Source organism: Hemicordylus capensis, chromosome 1, assembly GCF_027244095.1.
Source record: "Hemicordylus capensis ecotype Gifberg chromosome 1, rHemCap1.1.pri, whole genome shotgun sequence".
In the NCBI taxonomy this organism is placed as follows: Eukaryota; Metazoa; Chordata; class Lepidosauria; order Squamata; family Cordylidae; genus Hemicordylus; species Hemicordylus capensis.
The window spans coordinates 277,473,791-277,492,999 of record NC_069657.1 but is presented as its reverse complement, the minus strand read 5'-3'; the positions used below and the strand labels follow the sequence as shown (position 1 = coordinate 277,492,999).

General features: G+C 40.1%; 1 long non-coding RNA gene across 1 annotated transcript; it reads right to left on the bottom strand.

Annotated features, from left to right (window-relative positions):
• Window positions 1–12,006: 12,006 nt before the first annotated feature.
• LOC128340408 (uncharacterized) lies at window positions 12,007–18,513 on the bottom strand. Its single transcript, XR_008313695.1, has 4 exons — window positions 18,316–18,513; window positions 17,625–17,777; window positions 14,095–14,181; window positions 12,007–12,493 (listed from the first exon to the last, which is right to left on the bottom strand). It is a non-coding gene; the product is annotated as an uncharacterized LOC128340408 (long non-coding RNA).
• Between the last annotated feature and the right edge of the window lie 696 nt (window positions 18,514–19,209).

Sequence of the window (19,209 nt, the reverse complement as noted above, 5' to 3'; positions counted from 1 at the left end):
CATTAGTGATGATAATATAAGCTTATTGCGAAGCTTGCAATGTACGTTTTGACTGGGACGAATGAGCCTTTTATTTATCTGACTCTTTCATTGTCATATTGTATTTAGTTTGCAATCTGCTTTCTCCCTGTAGTGGGTCTGTGATGCTGAATCTTTGCCCAAGTCATGTACACTATATCTAATCCTCTTCTACTATTCCTAACTTGAAAATGAACCCTCATTCTAAATAGACTTTCTAGAAGATTTGCATTAGACATATAATAAATGCATGCACTGAATAATGTATCACAGTCTTTAACGATCCATTCCTTGTTTTTAACGCTAATCTTATAAACTAGTAGTGTTACTTTTAATGGCAGATTGAAAGCTATTTTCTCTATGCTTACTTTACATATTCCCCTAATTAAGGTAGACTAAAATGCATTTTTGGACCTGAAGAAAGCCATTTCTTTCTAGCAATCTGCATTTATAAAGTGAATTAGCTCATTTCAATCAAACACAACCTCTAATTTAAAATGGTTGTCAGCACAGAGTATAATCATAAAAGATCTCACAATAAGCAGCCCTGTTGCAATCTAATCCGTAAGGTGACATTTCGGAGTTAACAAACTTAATTCTCCATTATTATCTCCCCCACCCCGCATTCTTTAAAAGTGGCAGCGCTTTTCAGCAGTGCAAGTGACATTTTAAGATTGAGATCAGATTCTTTGCATTAAAAAAACATAATTTTCATGTGAAAACTGTGTGAGGAAGAATTGATAATGGAAAAATAAAATATGCTACATCTCTTCATTCTATGACTAAAATGCTTACATGCAATAAGAGCAACTCAAGCAAGAGTTGAGAATATAATTGCAGCTCTGATGGACTAGACCAAAAGGTTCACTTAGTCTGGCATCCCTCTTCCCATGGTGGTCTACTAGATATCTCCAGGAAGCCCAGAACCTGGGCATGAAAGCAATAGCCATGCTTTCCTATTGCTTTTCAGTGAATGGTAGCATATTGTGTCTAACCATGGAGGTCTCTTTGAGCCATTATGATTAATAGTCAGAGGCGTAACTTGGGAAAATAGCGCCTAGGGCAAGCACTGAAATTGCGCCCCTGTCCAAACAGGAATGATGGGACTTATAGTCAACAATATCTGGAAATCTCTGTTAAAAGGAACACTGTACCATCTAGACATGGTTGTTGATCAAAACCCGAAAACATGAGCCATCTCTGTAAAAGACTTAGAACAACAGTCAGAGTTATGCGAGGATTCCAAGTGTCATTTTCTCTGTCTCATCTCATTCTTTAAAAAACATGACTTTGTCCTAGAGGATCACCTGCCCAAATAGCCACTAGCAAAATAGGGGAAGAAGAAGGTGGTGGTGTGTGTGTGTGTGTCTATAAACCAGTGAATGATTCTTGCCAGCCTTTGTCTTATGATGACTGTTGGCTCATGATGGGGTATATGTGCATTCACCACACTAGTGCTTACTTTGACACCAAGAGGGAGGAGGATACATTAGTTTGCCACACTAGACAGAGGAATTTGCAACAGGAACAGACAGCCAAGTTCTGCCAAGGCCAAAACCAGCCCCTGCCAGACTAAGAAATCATTGTAATTTGCCCCTTCCTGTCACAAGCAGTGTGCTGTTCTTTTATTATTGACTCTAACTCTCAGATATCCCAGTCATGGATGGAAAATTCAGGGTCAATTTATAAGAGACACATTTTCTACATGGAAGTTTCTTCTGTGCAGGTGTTGTGCAGAAACCCATGTGTAGTGACCGCTAGGGGCATAGCAAGGTTGGAATGGGCCAAGATGAGATTTTAAAATGGGCTCCCAGCCCCTCAAAGTCCAGGGCCTCCACACACCCCAGGCCCCCAAGGATTTAAGTCTGATATTTCAAAATAAGTATGCTGCCTGGAAATACATTTCACTGAATACACACATGCACACTTCACAGTATATAGTGATATACATCGAGTACTATATATTTGTGCTACTTTTAATGCCTAGAACACACTAGCAACGCTAATTATTAAAATGGCCCCCTCGCTGCAGATTAGCAAAGGAGACTTTCAACCATGCAGAGTAAGTCTATGTTTGTTTTCTCAGAATTCTGAACAAATTTAGTCAAGTTTGATTCCAGGAGGTTTTTCACACGAGGCTTTTAAAGCCCTTTAACACACATCTCCTCTGGAATGGAGGTGCTGCATTCACATGTTGGCCAGATTTACCCTGAAGTCCCTGCAAGTTATTGGGGAGCAGTTCACACACAAGAAAAATAAAATAAAATAAAATAAAATAAAATAAAAGCACAACACATGCTTCACAGTTCTCACTCAGACCTTCTGGGTTGCAAAACAACTTGAACATAAGTGCATTTATGAATGAATGAATGAAAATAAATAAAATATACTTGTTCCAGAAGTTTTTGTAATTTTCTGCCCTGAAACAAGCCACTTATAGGCCTTTTTAGATAGTTTTTGTTTTTAAAGCCAGCACATTTTTCAGTCTGTTTTAAATTAAATATTCAGAGACTTCTCAGTCTCGCACCACCCCCCATATCAAAGCCCTATGGCAAGCAGATTCCTATAGGGGTGGGGGGACCACAAAAAGGAATTCACAGCCTACCTGGCAAAAGCTGTACTGGATGGTCTGGGCAGAGGGTCTGCTGCTGCTGCAGAGAACTCTGCCTGCTTCCTCCTTCCTGGCTTGCTTGGCCTGCCGAGTACAGGCTTCAGGGAGGCCTACTCGGAGGCCTCTCTGGAAGCCCCGCCCACCCGCCGATCAGCTGAGAGGCGTTGAGAGAAGAGCTCTGCAGTTTGCAGGCCTCGCAGATCAGCCGGAGCTGGAGGCAAGTGGCTGAGGGGCCCTGGGGCTGGGCAGGTGGGCAATGGGGTGGGGGTGGCAGGAACTGGCGTGGCGCCCCCACCTCAGTGGTGCCTAGGGCACGTGCCCTGCCTGCCTCCCCAGTTCCGCCGATGTTAATAGTCCTGGCTTTCATTTAAGGTTGTGAACTTTCATTTCCTTGAAACTGGCCTCTCCTTTTTGTAACTTGACTTCTTATATGTTATTTGAATTTAGTTTGAGGAGTTTATATTTTATTTGGGCTGGGAAAATTAATTCCATCATTTAGAAGCAGGCCAACTGAAATTCTTTCAGACCCCAGCAATGGGACAGTCAAATGGTACCCAGACAAAATAACTGGCACTTGGTGCCAAAAACCCGCAACTTGAGGCAAGTACAGTCTTGAACCTCCAAACAGTGGTGGTTCCTGGGACTAGGGGTGTGTGTGTGTGTGTGTGGCAAAGAGGCACCTTTTACCGTGGTGATTCTCTTTATGGAGAGTAACTGGCCCTATCCAGCCCCAGCACAGTACTTCCAGTGACTGTAGCTGGGGTCTATCTTATGTTTCTTTTTAGAATGGGAGCCCTTTGAGGACAGGGTTCCATCTTATTTGTTTGTTATTTCTCTGTGTAAACCGCCCTGAGCTATTTTTGGAAGGGCGGTATAGAAATCGAATTATTATTATTATTATTATTATTACTACTACTACTACTACTACCACAAAGCAGTATTTTACGCTCCAAACCACCATTGAGACAAGTTGTTGTGCTGGTCATGGACCGTAATAAACTTTGAATGAATGAATGAATTTTAGTACTGTCTTCTGGTATTCAGTAACTCTTGTGTCTTCTTCAAAAATCTGCACACCAGTATTTTCAAGAACATCAAGACAACTAGCCATCACCCTCAGCCATTTGCCAGGGTGACCCCATTTTGTCAGTGACCCCATCAGATTTGGTGGTGTGTCAGCATTGCCTAGCTCCTCAACAACGAGTTCTAAAAAAAAGAACATGATGGAGTTAGAAAAGTATAAATCAGCCTGCCCCACAAGTTTGTTGTAATTTATTTATTTAAGAAGATATTTATACCCCGCTGTTCCAGGACACTACTGCTCAGGGTGGCTCACAACATTAATAAAATAGATACAATGTAAAATAAGACTAATAAAGTTAACCAAATTAAGTTAAACAAGTTAAAAGACCAGGCTAAAACCACAATTAAACATTTTTTAAAAAGTTTTAAATTAGAAGTTATTTAAAAAGCTAAAAACTGAGAACCATAAAAACTAACGAACCTACCAGATAGAAACATTAAAAACCCTCTTTAAAATATGTGTTTTTAATTGTTGTTATTTTTATTTTTTTTTAAACACCAAGTTTTTATTTGGAATACTATAAAACAAGTACTCCGGGTGAGATTCAAACTCACAACCATAGCATTGCTTTGTGTTATGCTTTTGTACAAGTACCCAATGCTATCCATTGCACATGTGGAAGAAAATCTATTTATTAATGATGATCTAAAAACATGGGTTTTCACCTGTTGCTGGAACACACACACCAAACAAAACAAAACACAACCTTCGGAATAAAAAAGAGGGCAAAAGGGATGTTATATACATTCCTCCAAGGCACAATTTCATACCAATACCCTGATATTTTAATGTTCGTTGTCCAAGACCATGGGTAGATTGTATCTACAGCTGAAAAAAAACAAAGCAGCAATATAATTTAATATAAATATAATATAAATATAATATAATAATATATAAAAGCAATATAAGTGAGCCAGTGTGGTGTAGTGGTTAGAGTGCTGGACTAGAACCGGGGAGACCCAAGTTCAAAATCCCCATTCAGCCATGATACTTGCTGGGTGACTCTGGGCCAGTCACATCTCTCTCAGCCTAACCTACTTCACAAGGTTGTTGTGAGGAGAAACTTGAGTATGTTGTACACCGCTCTGGGCTCCTTGGAAGAAGAGCGGGATATAAAATGTAAAATGAATAAATAATAAATAATGAATCGGTCATTTCAATGTGGTTGCTAATTGCTCAATGTAAAGTAATATTTTCCATTAAAATAACCCGGTTGTTTCCCCAAGGTGCACATAACTACCACTTAATCCCAAAAGGGAGAGCTGTGCAGGTGTGGCCTAGCATACCTAAGAGTCACAGCACATCTCCCTAAAAGTCTGCTTCCCAGAATCAGGCTGGTCCTTACGCTGGGGTGGAAGGGGCAATTGTCCTGAGAGCCCCCTTCTGGCACAGGCCCTGCTCTGGGCACACTGCAGTGCAGCCTGCCCTCCTCTCCCCCCCCAGTCCAAGCCACTTATCTTTCCTCACAGCTGATCTTTTGTGTCTGTGTGCAGTTTGAAAGGCTCCCAGGCAAGCTGCTAGAGCTCCATCTCTCTCTCTCTGCCTCTCAGCTGTTCAGTGTGTGGGTGGGGCTTCCAGAGAGGCCTCCATGAAGCCCAGGAAAGAAGCAAGGGAGCAGGCAGGCAAGGCAGAGAGTGTCCTGCACCAGAGCTCTCTGCAGACCCTCTGCCCTGCCCAGCCTTAGTAATGGAGATACTATGTGATTTCCTTTTTGTGGTTATTTCCCCCTCCCTTGAATATTTAGGGAATGGCTTGCCAAGGGCTTTGGTATTGAGCAGAGATGTAGGGCAGGGTGGGAGGAATATGTATCTTTAATTTGAAGTGGATTGGACATATTGTTGGCTTTTAATTCCCCCCCCCCCTTTAATTTAAAAAAACAAAAACAAAAACCTCTCCAAAGAGTCCTATAAGTGGCTTGCTTCATGGCAGAAAATTACAAAAATGTCTGGAACTGAAGCCCCCACTCTTAGACCATCATTCCACTCCCATATGGAAGAATCTGCCCTTTCCCTTCATTAAAAAGGGTAATCTTTAGGGATTGGCTTGCCAAGGGCTTTGGTATTGAGCAGAGATGTAGGGCAGGGTGGGAGGAATATGTATATTTAAATTGAAGTGGATTTGACAAATTGCAGGGTTTTGTTTTTTATTTTTAAAAACCCATCCACAAAGTTCTATAGTTGGTTTGTTTCATGGCAAAAAATTACAAAAACTTCTGGAACAAACAATATATAATATTTACTTACTTACTTATTTATGAATGCACTATGCTCAAGTTGATTTGCAACCCAAAAGGTCTGAGAATTGTGAAGCATGTGTTGTGCTTTTTCTTTCTATTTCTTATTATTAAGAAATTTATATTTATTATTAATTAGTATTATATGTCCTAGCTGGTTGGACATGTCCAAAATCCTCACTCACACTATTTACACTGTATGTCACCAATCAGTATGATCCTGTAATGATATGAAATGTTAAGGAGGCCCCGCACATGCTGATTCGCCCCCAGCCCCACACTCCACTAGGAACAGCCCTGCATTAGAGCTTACTTTTGAGTAAATGCACATAGGAACCTGGACCAGCAGAGATCCTAGGCAAAAATGTATGTTCTCTCCCCCCACACACACACTTCCTCCCAACCCTTTAGCAAAGCATAGAAGGTGGGAACCTTTCTGAGGGGGCAACCCCATTTATTTATTTGGGGCTTATTTCTGAGCAAAAATATTCATGGTTGTGACCAAAGACCTCATGCTAGGAAGTTCCAAAAAAGGAACCTCAAGGAAATCCTAAAAACCCAATTCCCACCCAGCACCAAGAAACCACCATTCTGATGTACACAGCTCTTGAACATGGAGGTTCTAAATCAGAGCCAAACTGCCAGTGAATATGGAAGATTAATTTGGCCATACTTGAGGAATGAAGCCTCTATATTCACAGGTGGTTTGAACATATATAGCCCCTGTGTTCAAGGGCGGTCTACTATACCATAATAATAGTTTGTTGGCACTGGGTGGGAAGGGTTTCTGGATTTCCTTGCTGTACTTCATTGGCGCTTTCTGGAAGCATGTAACTGAGCACTGTGAGAAAGAGGATGGTGGGCTGGATTACACATGCCTTTTCCAACAGCATTTTGATAACTGAACCTGCAATCCTACAGTACAGACAGACCTAGAAGGAAGTAAACTCCATTAAACTCAGCGGGACTTGCTTCCAAAGTGTTGGGAATTCTCTCTGGTAGGCGAAACCCTTTTTCATTATAGCCGAGTGCCCAGCGGAATTAGTTAGGCATGCGTGTATGCTGAGAGTAAAGTAACTTGGAGCCAGTTCATAGTTTCAGATCAATATATGTGGCATTAAAGAACTCCATTCTAGATAGGAAAGTGAGGAGTTAGGATCTCTATATCTAGCTGGATGCAGATGGATTCTGCATCTCTGCACACATGGTGCAGGGAGAGGAGCTTGCATGTTGCAAGGTAGAAGGAAGGAACAGGAAGAGAAAGGAAGCGAGGAAGGAAGTGGCTGGAAGGAAGGAAGTGTCCCAGAGAGTAGCAATCTACATTTCAAAGGGATAGTGTCAGAGCAGTAGAGAAGGGATAACCGATGTCTTGACCCTCTAGCCCTCTGACTCACTAGTCTTTCCTCCACTGTCATTGAGACAAGAGACTGCATATAGTCCTTCACTTCCAACACAAATAACATTTAAACAATCCCTGAAAAATGTCCTAGCGGGAGGGGAGAATAATGGAAACTTTTTTTTAAAAAATGTGAATGAAAAACAATGTAAAAGTCCCTGTGAGGTAAACCTACCATCACCTCACCCAGAACACTGATTGCTCTCAAAGAATCTGACATTAGCTAAAGCATCCCACAGGGCATAAGATATGTTAGTATATTTAAAACAAATATGCCAATAATCCCTTCTTTCCTTCCTACTTTGTAGAGGATACAGCAAGAAAGAGATAGTTTACCAGACTTTACAGCTTATATACAACATGGGAGTGAAGATGGGCACCTTAACTTATTTATTTATTTATTTATTACATTTATATCCCGCTCTTCCTCCAAGGAGCCCAGAGCGGTGTACTACATACTTGAGTTTCTTTTTCACAACAACCCTGTGAAGTAGGTTAGGTTAACTTGCAATTTCCATTCTTTTTAGAGCATGTTTGAAAGTGTAAATCATCTTAACTCTCATTTTAAACTAAGGGTTTTGGATTACTAGATCTATATTTGGAAGCAGGGGAAGAATACAAGGCTCTTGAGGCTGCATATATATTATAATCCATACAGCAGAAAGGGACTAGGTCCTTTAAATAAAAAACAAGAAATTAAATGCTTCAAACATGTTCTCTGAAAGCTTCTGCTTTTTAATGAATACAGCTATGATCTCTCTTTGGTTGTTCTAGTTGCTAATCCAGTTTATACTTCAGAACGGCCCCTACTTGCACCTCATAAACAGGCATGTTGAGTTGAAACAAAAGTCTTAGAACTGCTGATACCACAGGGGAAAAAACACACATCTTTCTTTTTATTGCCTGCCAAATGTCTTGGAACTCAGTAAGGACTTTCATTATGAAAAAGAAGATAACATAAAAGAGGCTTTTATTATCCAAAATGCAGCTACTTACCTTTCTGCAGTGGTGTATAAACCTTCTGCATTTTTTGGCAGCAGGACCACAGAGCAGTAAGCTGTAGTAGTTGCTGTGTTTTGTGATTGTTTCCTTCCCCCCCCCCCTTAATACACCATCTGGCCAATGAAACTTAGATCTATGGGAAGGTTGATATAGTAAAAATGGGGCAGGAAATGGAATGAGGTCTTCTGAACAGTTTTAATCAGTTGGAAAGCAATTATGCTGGCTGTTGGCTGCAGTTCAACTTACCATGATAGCAGTGCTTTTGTTTGTTTGTTTTTAAAAGCCAGTCTTGTAAAGTGTAATATAAAGTTTGTACTTTATATTACATATAATATGATTCCACCCTGCATCACATCCTGTTTAAGTGAGAAACCTAGCACAAACTCCAGAATCACAGCATTGTTCATGACAAAAGCACCTAACAGCTGCTCATAGGATTATTCCTAATAGTGATGTGGCTGAATTTTTTTATATCCTGGCTCAGAAATATGAATCTTGACAGCTTGTCATGCTCTCTCAAATGCAAGTCCAGCATTACACCCCACAAAGTTCTTCTCCAGCTCAGGTTCTAATTCATGGTTTATTCATGGGAGATTGGATTACTTCATCTCCCCCCACCAACCCCATCTCCCTCCAACCCATGCCATCTGTACTGGGCTTGGAATAAGCGGAGCTATTTGCTGTGTTTTGGCAGGGTGGGGATAGTTTGGTTTTCTGAGCCTGATGTCTGCACCATTGCTAAGTCCTTGTTTTAAAATCCCTTTTGACAAAACAATTGATCCCATAGTTTAAACGAAGGATTAGTGAAGAAAATTAATGTTTGAACAACGCATTTAGTTTTGTCCCCCCCCCCCCCCGAGTAAAGACAATCTCTTTTGTAAATAAGAGTCTCAGAATGTATGGAGGTATCTGGTAAATAAGTACTACTACTACTACTGATGATGATGATGATAAAGTAATTAGGTAGTTAATTAATTAATAAGTACAGATAGGTCTGTTTCTCTCTCCCCCCCTCCCTGCACTCTGGCATTGCTGCCAATCTACCTCTATCTTGGGATGGATGTGGGTAAGAAGGGAAGGGAGAGACGACAGATTTTAGGGACACCACAAGGTGGAGAGGCAACAACCTCCATTGTTCCCATCAGCTGGTCTTTTGACCGTACCCGCCAGCCCTCTTCCTATTTCCCTACCATGCACCAACATATAGCAGTTGAGGTTGTGCTGTTGAGTCCGTGTCCACTCCTGGCGACCACAGAGCCATGTGGTTTTCTTGGTAGAATACAGGAGTGCTTTACCATTGCCTCCTCCCATGCAGTATGAGTAGCCTGCTCTATATTCATGCAAACTATTTAGTTTCTTAAAGGGCTTGAATTCAGAGTTAAATGAGCACACAGCCTGGGCCAGAAGGAAAGGAAAATGTGTTTTGACAAAGCATATTAAAAGCACACCCCATATTTGTGGCGAATGCTACTCAAATATTTATCATCCCTCCTCTTAGATAACAGTTATTTTACATATGCAAATATCAACACATGTTTTATTTTTACATTTCCCCAAATAGGAATTTTGCTCAACTTAAAATGGAGAGATAATTGTTTCAATATGCCTTCTCTGGTTCCTTTTCTCCACCTCCAATATATACAAATCAGTTTTGTAGACTAGTGCCCAGTTCAGATGTAGTGCGGAACTGCGGGTCCAATGGACCCATGGTTCTGCACCCCACTGCTCCCATCCGCGTTCAGACCACAGGGAGAGATGGCTCTCTGCAGTCAGTAAGACTGCAGAGAGGCAGGGGAGCTGGCTGTGCATGGCTTCCTTCTTGACAGAAGGACAGCCCACACAGCCAATCGGGCTGGAGTGAGGGAGGAGCTTCCTCCTTTAACTCTGGGTCTGTGGGCCCCTAACTGTGGTGCCAGCATTTGAACATAATGCTGGCATCACAAAACCAGAGTTAAAGGTGGCAAAACTCCACTCTGACTGAAGGTTCATTGTGGAGGTTGGTGAGAGAAACCGCAGGTCCCTTTTCAAGTTCAGACAACCGACTTCAGAAACTGGAGGTGAAGGGACCTCCAGTTTCCTATTTCATCTGAATTCAGCCTATATCTAACTTCCAGCCTGGCACATAGCACCCTCAGTAGTTGCCCTTGGATCACACACAGAGAGAGAGGACTGAGCTTGGCTACCAGTTTTCTGGTGACCTCAATTTTTCTCCCGAACATTGCCAGTGTAGTGCCATTCTGGGGCACTGGGCGGGGTGGGGGAGAGAATGGCAGCTACTAGTGAGAGCTGCCATTTTACCTCTACAGGAGAAATGGGGGTGGGAGGAGGGATAGTGACCACCAAGAAGAGCAAGAAAGACACACCACCAGTGCCTCCATTAAACTTAGGAGGTCGACCCGCAGAGAAGGGTGGAGGGCACAAGAGGGCACCTTGCTGGGGTCAATTACTTGCTAATTTAATTACATTTTCATAATCCAAGAAGAAATGGAGATAATATTTTTCAGTCATAGCATCACTCATCTCTTATTTCAGTCATGCAGGCAACCACCAACATTATTCAGGCTTCTTTTCCTCCTAATTGTCATGACTTTGTCTGCTGGAATAAAATGCATTATGGTCTCAGAACTATAAAGCTTGCACTCGGGCAATTACTTATCTGCTTTCTTCAGATTTAAAATGTTTCATTGTTTTCCATTATCAGGGCTGCATGGTTTCATGTTTATATGCAGAAAATGATCAGAATTCAAGATTTGCCTAGTGATGCAGAGGCACCGCTGGAAATAAACTCCAGATCAGGAGCAGAGCTGAAATGAATGTGTTACCCTAAAATTATCTTCAAATTTTTCTTACATATATCTTTCTTGCAGATGTTCAGCAAATATTTATTGCAGACTTGTTAGTCATTAGCAACATTTAACATCCAAATGTTTTGCAGTAGCAGCCAATATTTGACAGCAGTTGAAATGTAGTAGCAGTTAATGTTGGATCATATGTGACATGTAGCCATTGGCATATGTGTGGCTTAGAAACTCAAGGGCCCTGCATGAACTTCTTGGAATCCACACTTTTAGGATGTCAGCCACTATATGCACATACATATGCCCATTTATATTGCTTATATGTTCTGAAAATTAACCACAGTTAATTTTCCAGATTTAAAAAAAATAGATATCCTCAGTGTTCACTATGGCTCTTTTTCTTACCTGCAAAGTTGCTGATCAGGTAGATTTTTTCAGTACATCATGAATTAGGTGCAATAAATAAAGTTCTCAACCCACCCCAAGGGGAAAATAATGTTCGAGTCACAACTGTGGAGCAATATATCTGTGAGCTACCCAAGGGCTCAAGGCCCTTTTTGATGCTGTTTTTAATGGATGCATTATGAATTCTTTCTATGTTGCTTGGTAATGTTGGAGTCTGCAGCCGTGTGGGAGAACTCCACATCTGATGGTGCAAACTTTGCTTTTAAAATGGCTTCCAAAATGGTGGCCTCCCTTCTCTGACTCCACTGATAAAAAGAAACTGCCCCATGCTTCCTGAACAGTAAATACAGCACTTAAAATAACTTTAGTGCTTATGAAGCTTTCTGTGCATTAGATATGTCTTGTTAGAAGAGCCCAGCTTTTGCTCAAGGGAAATAGTTTCCATTTCTTTTTTTTCGCTTTAAATTTTTTATTGATTTTAACATCTTAAGAATCTCATTACATCAAACATTAAACAAAATTGACTTCCAGCTCACTAATCAGCGCGAATCACTAATTATACAATTAACCCTTGCTATAATAATTCAAAACATATATCCTATACCTTACCAAACTCGGTTTTAGTCTACTCAACCTGCTAATATTGCTAAATTTCAAACCCTGTTGAAAAATCAATATTAGGAAAATAGTTCTTTAAGTACAGTAAAAATGGTTTCCAATCTTCTGTAAAACCTTCCAAATTTTGATCTCTTATCAGTACTGTAAGTTTTGCCATCTCTGCGTATTCCAAAATTTTTATCAGCCAATCTTCTTTTGAGTGCAGTTCATTGTCCTTCCATTTCTGTGCGTATACTGTTCTGGCCGCCGTGGTTGCATACATGAAGAATGTTAAATTGCTTGTGGAAAACTCTCCTTGCGTTATTCCCAGCAGGAAGGATTCTGGGCTCTTAGGAAATGTCATTTAAAAAAATTTTTAAAACTCATTATATATCATGTCCCAAAAAGCCTTTGCTTTCCTACAAGACCACCACATATGGAAAAAAGTTCCTTCACAATGTCCACATTTCCAACATTTGTTTGAAACATTTTTATACATGATCGCCAGTTTTTTAGGCATCAAATACCACCATCATCTTATAATAATTTTCTTTTAAAGTGTAACATGCAGTGAACTTTAAATCAGTTTTCCATAATTTTTCCCAAGCAGCCATATCTATATTATAAACCACATCTTGAGCCCATTTTATCATAGACGTTTTAACCACTTCATCTCTTGTCTCCTCCAAAAGCAACAGCTTATACATCTTAGACACTAATTTTTCATCATTTTCACATAGCTCCTTCTCAAATCTCGACATTTGATCCTCAAATCCAAGTTTGACATCCTTCTTAAAAACTTCATTTAACTGATGGTACTGAAACCAATTACTAACGAAAATTTGTACTTCAATTAGATTTTTCAACTTACAGCCTTTTTCTTGAAAAAACAACAGATCCGGAAATAGTATCCATTTCAAGGTCTTATTTCATTTCAAGGGTTTCAGTTGCTAGCTTTCTCAGCCACTTCCACCCGGGTCTCAGACAACTCTCTGCAGCCCACTCTCTGTGGCCAACTCACTGAGGGACACCTCAATACGGCCGACTCACTGCAGGGACAACACAATGCAAATCTTCGACAAACACTTCAAAGGAGCTCCCTGCTCTCTCTTCATTCTCCAGCAAACCTGATAGTGCCCTGCACTTCAAAACAGTTCCCTGCTCTCTCTATATAGGGATGGGAAGTGGGTGAAGGAGGCACAGAACAGCCTGCTCCTCCCAGCAACCAGCAGACACGCAATTATTACTTTATTTGAATTTGAGTTTAATAGGATGTCTCCTCCTACCTTTGGGGTACAATACATCAAAAGGCAGCTCACAAAGAGGTAAACAAACCCATAAACAGTTATATGAAAATATTTGATCCAACATGCTAAAACACAAATGATAAAAATCAAGTTAAACTTAAAACAGGGGACTAAAAACAAAGTAAATTAAAAGCCTAATGAAAGGTCAACATTTGTACAGCCCTCTTGAATGAGGCCAGGGACTAGACTAGCATTTTGCTAGTAATCAATAAGTAGCCACATCAAACAAACCACCACCACCACTTATAGGCCCATATAACTACATGAATATAACCCCTTCCCTCATTATCATAGAAATTCAAATAAAGTAATAATTGCATGTCCGCTGGTTGCTGGCAGGAGCAGGCTGCTCTCCGACTTCTTCACCCACTTTCCATCCCTATAGAGAGAGAAGGCAACTGTTTTGAAGTGTGGAGCACTATTGGACTTGCTGGTTGCAACTCAAATTCAATTAAAGAGAGCAGGAAGCTGCTTTGAAGTGTTTGTTGACGATTCACATTGAGTTGTCCTTGCAATGAGTCGGCTGTGTTGAGTTGTCCCATAGTGAGTTGGCCGCAGAGAGTTGTCCCATTCCCCTTCCACCCTGTTCTCCCCATTCTCAATCAAGTTTAAAAATCTGCTATTAAAACAGAATCATGCTCACCTATTGGTATTTGCATCTTTTCAGTTCAATCCCTTGGCAGGCTTCATATCAATAATAGATGGTGATCATTCGGACCGTACAATTCAGCTGTAATTTTAAAAGAACTATTAAGATAAAAACCCATTAGACTAGGGTCTGTAATAGTTTAATGTTTGGCTGTAGGGGTGGTACTTAAACATTGTGTGCACCTAATTAAGTGAAATGCCTCTGAGATCCTATAGCTAATTAAGCAAAGTGCTCACTTTCTGTTTTAAAGCTATATTCATAAACTGAGAAGTTATACATTACTATAGTTTCACAATATGGTAATATTTTTACAAGATAACCCCATGATTATGTAAATAAATACTTAAAGTAAATTGTGTGTGCCTTAACAACACAGTGTTCCTTTTAGAGGGATTCCCAGATGTTGTTGACTACAACTCCCAGAATCCCCAGCTGCAATGGCTTTTGTATGGGGATTCTGGGAGTTGTCAACAACATCTGGGAATCCCTGTTAGAAGGAACACTGGTCTATGGCTATGCTTTTTCTTGAGTTCGGGGAATTAGCTCTCATGGGACTAAGGAAACATGGGACATTGCTACATCTGGCCATAAGTAATTTCTGTTTATTTAATTTCAGTAATTTACAACCCACTTTTAATCAGTGATGTTAAAGCAGTTTTCAGAACAAACACACAAGCAAAATGACCAAAATTAGAACAGTTACTGAATTAGCAACACTAAAAACAATACTGCAATAACATTTAAACTACAGAATAAAAAGCCTTCCAGAACAGAAATGAAAACAGCCGAAGAGGGAGTTGGTCTGATCCTCCTGGGAGACAACCAGATTTCTACCTATGGGAAGCTAGAGATAGCTGCCAGATCCCCTGCCCAGACCCCCTGATCTGGACTGAGTCAGCAGCTTAGGGGAAGGAGCAATTAATTCTTCCTGCACAATAATCTTCATCCAGATAGCTCTTCTTATTCACACACATGCACACACACTCACACGTCCAGCAGGAGTAGCTCATTTGGTTTTATTTGATAAATGATACACGAGAGTTATACAGAAAATATTTCAGAAAAGCCCCATCTGTGTTAACAAAGCTACAAAACCTTAGTTCATCTGGACAGATGAACACTACTGAAATATGGGAGGCTTGCCAATGAAAATGAGAAGCATTAGCAGGTCGCTTTTCAAAGAGATAAGTGGCTAATGATGCACTGAAGAGAATGCTTCACTCTGTGCTTTTCAGGAGGGATCATTTTTAGAGCGGAATTAAGAGCTCTTACTGCGTGACACTGAGCGATTATGTCTAGGTAGAGTTTGAATGCTTCTCTTTGCTTTGCCTGCGTAACAAACAAATATGCATAGTGTGGTTTCTATAAATAATTCATTCGAACGGCGTCCACCACACTGCTTTCTACTGCCCTGTGATGTCTAGGAGTGGTGATCAAGTAGGAAGCACTAAGCTAGAAATGAAGGCTTCCACGGTCTCATGTTGTTCTTGCTTCCTCTCTCATTTTGAGCTATTCCAATCAGATCTAAAAGCAATATTTCCTGCTAAAGTTCTACATGCCTTTTCAGACCTATAAATGTTATGCATTTTACCAGTTACAAAACAATATAAAGACTGCATTTGTTCATCCTTATAAGTCAGTTTTTTCCTCCCATAATGCCAAAGGTCTCCTCCTTCCCAATAAAATTGGCACAAGTGAGGGAAAGCAACTGGTCTTATCCGTCCTCAGCACAACATCCCGCTGGTGGCTGTTACTGGTGTCTGTCATTTTTCTTTTCTAGATTGTGAGCCGTTTGGGGAGCAATTTTATATCTATCTATCTATCTATCTATCTATCTATCTATCTATCTATCTATGTAAACTGCTTTGGGAACTTGTGTTGGAAAGCAGTATATAAATATTCGCTGTATTCATATCTGTACCTCCATCTCAAGACACACCTGTTTTCTCAGGTTTTTAATTGAACTTATTTTTAAACCATTTAATTGTTTTTATCCTATGAAATTGTTTTAACTTTTTATTCTGGGAAATTGTTTTGTTTACTCTGTTTTATATTTGTTTTAAATTGTGTACACTGCCTAGAGACACACACATCAGGCGGTATGCAAATATGATAAATAAATAAATAATAGATGCTCTTCCCAGTGCTCATTAAAAGTCACAAACAGCCAGTTAATGTGAATGGAAATGTGGCCAGTTGTGCATGTGAATGACTGCTTAAGTCCTCTGATTTATCTTTCTAGATCTTTATTTTATAATCCAGCTGAATACAGGCTTTTCCAGACATTTGATTATAGTGGGGTTTTTAAAGCTCTCAGAGTACTTACCCATGGGCTTTAGTCCAGGCTCGAGATGGATGTGACAACTTCTGCAGAATCCTGTCCTCCCTTGAGAGTTCTGACACTCTGGCTGTCTGCTGAGTGTGGTCCTCACACTATTTTACAGTTCCACCTGCTGGACACTGCTTGCATTCCTGTCTCTTTCATTAAAAGGGGAGAGGAATGCAAGTGCTAGCCGGCAGGTGGCATTGTAAAAATAGCACAAGGGCCATGGTCAGCATGGGGCCAGGGCAGCTGAAATTCATAATGAGAGAGGACGGTGTTCTGCAGAAGCTGACACACATCTGGAACCTGTGCAAGAGCCCATGAGTAAGTACTATGAGAGGTTAAAGCCCGCTATAAATTAACATCTGGAAAAGCCCAGTTGGTTCTAACATACTTCCTCCTATTACAAATTTAGATAATTGAAATATACTACTCTCTGTCTTTTAAAAAAAATAATAATAGAAAGTAATTACTCTAGAGCCCTGGCCATTGGCTGGTGTTTGTGTGTGGGTTTTTTTTTAATTGTTGTATTGCTGCTACATTTGAAAAATGAGACAACAGCTTGCCTCCAACAGTGAATTCTTTTCTTACCTTATAGACATGAGGTGTCTGTGTCTGCATGAAACAGATTTCTATTGCTCTGAGCAGAATTTCATATTAAACACCCAAAACTGTCAGTGTTACACCACAAAACTTCCCAAATAAAGTATTCTGTGATTTAGCAGAGATCCTCCTTATTATTGAAAAGTGAAATTGATGTAGCACAAGAATAGAGAATAACTGGAAATGGATCACAGAGGAAAGGTTTCAGTGGATTCAACGAAAGTATTTTGGATTTTGCTGAGGCAAACAGAATTTATATAGCACATGAAAAGAATGTTATGAAAATAAATAAATAAATAGAAAGTTGGCATCTTGGAACAGAAAAAGTAGAAAACCTGACACTCCTTTTTATTCAATAAATGTATCTTCAAAGAATATTTTAGCTATGAAGCAAGCATAAAAGGTATTGTTATAACTAAGCTCTTATTATGAGGGACCTTGCTAAAGTTCACTGTAAGTTTCATGAAGTATTGATATTCTTTCACTTTTTTATTGTAGAATGGTGTTTTATATTTTAAAAGAATCCTGAAGCCTTGGTCTACACTTTACAGCTACATAACCATTCCGAGTTTCCTCTTGAATTTATTTTGGTCGTCACCTTGATTTTTTATTCTGCTTCCTTCTGGGGGCTTTTCCCCAAAACAATTGTAAATGAGGAGAATCTGAATCCATAACTGTGTTGGTGTTTGGTACAGGTGTCCTCACACCAGCAGCAACTCATGAGTATGCACTAGAAGAAGAATTCCTTGTTCTAATGAGCAAAATACAAGATTGTCACAAGTTAGAGTGAGTAGTGGTGGCACCAGGAAAAAATTGCAAGGGGAGGGATACAGAAGGGGCAAAGTGCATATATGGGTGGGAGAGCTGTGTCCCATATTTTTAAAATGTGTGAGGGGGGGAGTGTTGGTGGGGCAAGGCACTTTGTTACATTTCTATATCGCCCTATACAAAGGTGCACTACAACAACAACAACAAAAACCCAACACACTATCAGTTAAAACATCTGCTTAAAACAATCTAAAAACAATTTAAACCCATTTCAAAACAGTTAAAAACATTTAAGAGCAATTTTAAAACCTTGGAAGGCCAGACCAAACAAGTTTTAAGGGCTCTCTTGAAGGCCAACCATGAACCCAAGTTCTGTTCTGGCCTACAACCGCACATAATGAAACCTTAAATCAATGAGAATTGGGGGGGTTAGGCTCCAGAGCCCAGGAAAATGACCGAAAAATCAGCAAAAAGACATGGTAAAAGCAGAAATAACGATGGAGCACAGCACAGCACTGTACCTTGGCCACCTCAGTTCTTCCACTCTCCCATTCTCTAGCTCCTTCAGCAATTTACCTCCCAGCTCCTCCAGTAGTGTGTAATCATGAAGTTTCCTCACCCCGCTGTTGAATTCCAGCACAGCAGTACAAGCCCCTTAGCCTGATTAGTTGGTAGCTTGGCCGAAGAGGCAGCACAAATTCAATTCAGTTCAAGGAAACACACACTGAGGAAAGTGTGAGAATCGAGGAGTGAGAGGAGAATCAATTTTCAATGGATAATTAAATTCAATACTTAATTTAAATTGAATTTTTAATTGTCATTTAAATTAAATGCAGTACTGTAATTATCAAAATTAAAAATGTTAATTTGAAATTAAAATTAGAAAATAACATTTCATCAAAATTAAAATTAAATTTATAAAAGTGATAATTGAGTTTCCAGGAAATGGCTCCAACAAGCTTCACAGGAATAATTCCAAAAAGCCTCCAAAAGCTCCAGAACAATGGCTCCTGAAGTCTCCCAATGGATCTCTAAGGTTACCAAATGCTACCCAAAATGGCTTTTAGAGGTACAAAAAAAAGACCCACCCCTGAAAAATGCTGACTATTTTGGAAAAATTGCCTCCCAAAATTGACCCAGTTTTCACCACACAAAGGTAGGGGACATCTATTTCACCTGATTCATTAGGATGAGCATTAACCCAAACACAAGAACAAAAATAAAATAAAATACACAGGATCTGGCATAATTCTAACAGTCAGCCAGCATAAAATATGGCAGCCTATGACTGAATAAGTGCAGATGCAGGACCCTTAGACTGGCATCTTACAAGGAGCCAGTGTGGTGTAGTGGTTAGAATGCTGGACTAGGACCGGGGAGACCCGAGTTCAAATCCCCATTCAGCCATGAAACTA